Source organism: Coregonus clupeaformis, chromosome 15 (genome assembly GCF_020615455.1).
Source record: "Coregonus clupeaformis isolate EN_2021a chromosome 15, ASM2061545v1, whole genome shotgun sequence".
Taxonomy (NCBI): Eukaryota; Metazoa; Chordata; class Actinopteri; order Salmoniformes; family Salmonidae; genus Coregonus; species Coregonus clupeaformis.
Window position 1 is genome coordinate 10,848,365 of NC_059206.1, and position 5,000 is coordinate 10,853,364.

The 5,000-nt window shown below is 43.2% G+C and overlaps 1 protein-coding gene across 11 annotated transcripts in view; it reads left to right on the plus strand.

Annotated features, from left to right (window-relative positions):
- The window catches only part of LOC121581840 (transcription factor 4), a 340,785-nt gene that overhangs the window by 310,264 nt on the left and 25,521 nt on the right, over positions 1-5,000 (plus strand). The gene's annotated exons all lie outside the window — the stretch shown is intronic.

The window sequence follows — 5,000 nt, forward strand, 5'->3', positions numbered from 1 at the left end:
CTTCTTTAAGACAGCTCAGCCAAGCCTTTAAAGAGCTGCATCTCTTAATTGAATTAACTTCTAAAGACGTTACATCTGTACTTCCAAATTCTTAGCAGCTGTGCTACACTGGAGCTGCCTGGCGGAGCTGGGGTTGGGGGGAGAGAGAGGGGGGGGAGCTGGAGAGAGAAACGGAGAGAGAGAGGGAGGCTAGGAAAGGAGAGAAAGAGAGGGGTTGGAGAGAGGGGGCAGGGGGAGAGAGAAAGAGATGGGTTGGAGAGAGGGGGGCAGGGGGAGAGAGAATGAGAGGGGTTGGAGAGAGGGGGCAGGGGGAGAGAGAAAGAGAGGGGTTGGAGAGAGAGGGGCAGGGGGAGAGAGAAAGAGAGGGGTTGGAGAGAGAGGGGCAGGGGTAGAGAGAAAGAGAGGGGTTGGAGAGAGAGAAAGAGACAAAAAGAGAGAGAAGCTTTTGAGCCTGAGCTGTTAAGAGAACAATGATCCCTGCTTTGGCACGGGCCAGACAGGACAGGACAGGACAGGACAGGACAGCTCTTTAGCCAAATTAACCCCCCCTTATTTTCCCTATTGACAAGGACTCTAAACACGTCGTTCTATTGACAAGGACTCTAAACACGTCGTTCTATTGACAAGGACTCTAAACACGTCGTTCTATTGACAAGGACTCTAAACACGTCGTTCTATTGACAAGGACTCTAAACACGTCGTTCTATTGACAAGGACTCTAAACACGTCGTTCTATTGACAAGGACTCTAAACACGTCGTTCTATTGACAAGGACTCTAAACACGTCGTTCTATTGACAAGGACTCTAAACACGTCGTTCTATTGACAAGGACTGATAGATGGCATGCTGCTGATTTACCCGGTGACCTTGGCTATTCCTCAGAACATCGCTGCCTAATATACAGGAAGCTGTGTTACCTTGGCTACGGGACGCAGGTCCAATAGTTTAACACCACCACTAGAATAGACTGAATGGCTGAGGAATAAATAAAGTTGGTTTGAATTTAATTTATCTCTGCTTATATATTTCAAGAGGAGGGAAAGTATTTAGAGATTATTTTTTTCTTCTGCTATTTGATGACACATACATCACAATGCAATTTAAACTGTGATCACACATTTAGCACATTTCTTGTTTAGAGCATTTAGCACATTTCCCACATTGTTTACTGCATTTCTCACATTGCAGGTATTTCGATGTTTGTAAAAATATATATATATATATTAAGAGTGCCTTTTTCATTGCTAAAGCATCATCACATTTCTTCTTAATATTTTATATTTAAGTAAAAATACAGAGTGTGAAATATATTTTTTAAAGAGTACGGGGGGCTCCCAGAAATATTGTACGTGGCACAGTAGAACAGTAGAACAGCAGAACAGTAGAACAGTAGAACAGCAGAACAGTAGAACAGTAGAACAGCAGAACAGTAGAACAGCAGAACAGCAGAACAGCAGAACAGCAGAACAGCAGAACAGCAGAACAGTAGAACAGCAGAACAGTAGAACAGTAGAACAGTAGAACAGCAGAACAGTAGAACAGTAGAACAGTAGAACAGTAGAACAGCAGAATGGATTCATGTAACTAACTATGTTGTAACACCTTCTCATTCAGGTATCATGTTACTATTAAGGCCCTCTATCCATATGGACCTGTTTGAGGGATAGCCTAATTCACTTGCACAGTGAGTGTCTGGGCCAGGGCCGGGGCAGTGTGTGTGCGTGCGTCTGTGTGTGTGTAGCCTTTGTAATTCTTCTCCCCCATGGTAATAAGCCTTAATGCCCAGCCGCCTGCATAAGGAACCACTCTTACTGAAGCTCTTAAAGCACAGCACTTACACAAATTACTGATGATTGGCTGAGAGAAATTGATGATGAAAAGATTGTGGGGGCTGTGCTTTTGACATTATCGATCATAGTCTGCTGCTGGAAAAAACGTGTGTGTTACGGCTTTACACCCCCTGCTATATTGTGGATAAAGAGTTAACCTGTCTAACAGAACACAGAGGGTGTTCTTTAATGGAAGCCTCTGCAACATAATCCAGGTAGAATCAGGAATTCCCCAGGGCAGCTGTCTAGGCCCCTTGCTTTTTCCAATCTTTACTAATGACATGCCACTGGCTTTGAGTAAAGCCAGAGTGTCTATGTATGCGGATGACTCAACACTCAGCTACCACAAGCGACTGAAATGACTGCAACACTTAACAAACAGCTGCAGTTAGTTTCAGAGTGGGTGGCAAGGAATAAGTTAGTCCTAAATATTTCTAAAACTAAAAGCATTGTATTTGGGACAAATCAACTGTGGGACAATATAAAATAATACTAAATAAAAGTAACAAATAGTTAAAGAGCAGCAGTAAAAATAACAGTAGGGAGGCTATATACAGGGGGTACCGGGACAGAGTCAATGTGCGGGGGCACCGGTTAGTCGAGGTAATTGGGGTAATATGTACATGTAGGTAGAGTTAAAGTTACTATGCATAGATAATAAACAGAGTAGCAGCAGCGTAAAAGAGGGGGGGGGGGGGCAATGCAAATAGTCTGGGTAGCCATTTGATTGGATGTTCAGGAGTCTTATGGCTTTGGTGTAGAAACCCTAAACCTCAACTAAATCTTGTAATAAATCATGTGGAAATTGAGCAAGTTGAGGAGACTAAACTGCTTGGAGTAACCCTGGATTGTAAACTGTCTTGGTCAAAACATATTGATACGACAGTAGCTAAGATGGGGAGAAGTCTGTCCATAATAAAGCGCTGCTCTACCTTCTTAACAGCACTATCAACAAGGCAGTTCCTACAGGCTCTAGTTTTGTCGCACCTGGACTACTGTTCAGTCGTGTGGTCAGGTGCCACAAAAAAGGACGTAGGAAAATTGCAATTGGCTTAGAACAGGGCAGCACGGCTGGCCCTTGGATGTAGACAGAGAGCTAATATTAATAATATGCATGTCAATCTCTCCTGGCTCAAAGTGGAGGAGAGATTGACTTCATCACTACTTGTATTTGTGAGAGGTATTGACATGTTGAATGCACCGAGCTGTCTGTTTGAACTACTGGCACACAGCTCGGACACCCATGCATACCCCACAAGACATGCCACCAGAGGTCTCTTCACAGTCCCCAAGTCAAGAACAGACTACGTGAGGCGCACAGTACTACATAGAGCCATGACTACATGGAACTGTATAAACTGCCTTAATTTTGCTGGACCCCAGGAAGAGTAGCTGCTGCCTTGGCAGTAGCTAATGGGGATCCATAATAAATACAAAATACAAAGTGGTGGTAGTTAAGTTTTGTTTTGGTAAATGGGGGTAATACAGACAGGCTAAGCAGGGCAGTGATACTATCATTACTATCATGGGTGTGTCCCAAATGTCAGTGCCTTCAGAAAGTATTCATACCCCCTGACTTAGTCCATATGTAACTCTGTGTTGTTGTTTTTATCGCACTGCTTTGCTTTATCTTGGCCAGGTCGCAGTTGTAAATGAGAACTTGTTCTCAACTGGCTTACCTGGTTAAATAAAGCTAAAATTCAGGCTTTAACACAATATATATATATATATATATATATATATATATATATATATATATATATATATATATATATATTTTTTTTTTTTTTGTGTTACAGCCTGAATTCAAAATCGATTAAAACAAAATCTCACCCATCTACACACAGTACACCATAATGACAAAGTTAAAACATGTTTTTAGAAATAATTTACATTAAGTATTCACATTAAGCGTAGAAGCACCTTTGGCGACAGTTACAGCTTTGAGTCGTCTTGGGTATGTCTGTATCTGCTTTGCACATCTGGATTTGGGGATTTTCTCCCATTCTTCCTTGCAGATTTTCTCAAGCTCTGTTAAGTTAGATGGGGAGCAACGGTGAACAGCAATCTTCAAGTCTTTCCACAGATTTTCAATGGGATTCAAGTCTGGGCTTTGGCTGGGCCACTCAAGGACTTTCACATTCTTGTTCTGAAGCCATTCCAGCATTGCTTTGGCAGTATGCTTGTCCTGTTGGAACGTAAATCTTCGCCCCAGTCTAAGGTCGTTTGCTCTCTGAAGCAGGTTATCATCAAGGATTTGCCTGTATTTGGCTCCATTCATTGTTCCCTCTATCCTTACCAGTCTCCCAGTCCCTGCCGCTGAAAAGCATCCCCATAGCATGATACTGCCACCACCATGCTTCACGGTAGGGATGGTGTTAGATGGGTGATGAGCTGTGCCTGGTTTTCTCAAGATATAGTACTTTGCATTCCAGCCAAAGAGTTCAATTTTTGTCTCATCAGACCACAGCATCTTTTGCCTTATGCTCAGAGTCTTTCACGTGCCTTTTTGCCAACTCCAGGCGTGATGTCATATGCCTTTTTCTCAGGATTGGCTTCCGTCTGGCCACTCTCCCATAAAGCCCTGATTGGTGAAGCGCTGTAGAGACTGTTGTCCTTCTGGCAGGTTCTCCCATCTCAGCCAAGGAACTCTGTAGTTCTGTCAGAGTGGTCATTGTGTTCATGGTCGCCTCCCCGACCAAGGTCCTTCTTGCCCGGTTGCTCAGTTTGGTCGGATGGCCAGCTCTAGGCAGAGTCTGGGTAGTTCCGTATTATTTCCCGATGATGGCGACCTCTGTGCTCTTGGAAACTTTCAACACTCTAGAAATTGTTTTATACCCGTCCCCAGATATATGCCTCATCACAATTCTATCTTGGAGACCTCCGGACAGTTCCATGGACTTCATGGTTTAGTTTCTGCTCTGAAATGCACTGTCAACTGTGGGACCTTTATATAGACAGGTGTGTTGCTTTCCAAATGTCCAAACCATTGAAATGGCCACAGGTGGACTCCCAAGTTGTAGCGACATCTCAAGGATGATCAAAGGAAAATTGGATGCACCTGAGCTCAATTTGGAGTGTCGTAATAAAGAGGTATGAATACTTATGTAAATTGGATTTGAGTTCAGTTGAGTTTGTGTCTGAAGCTTTTAGAAAGTGTGTGTTTTTTC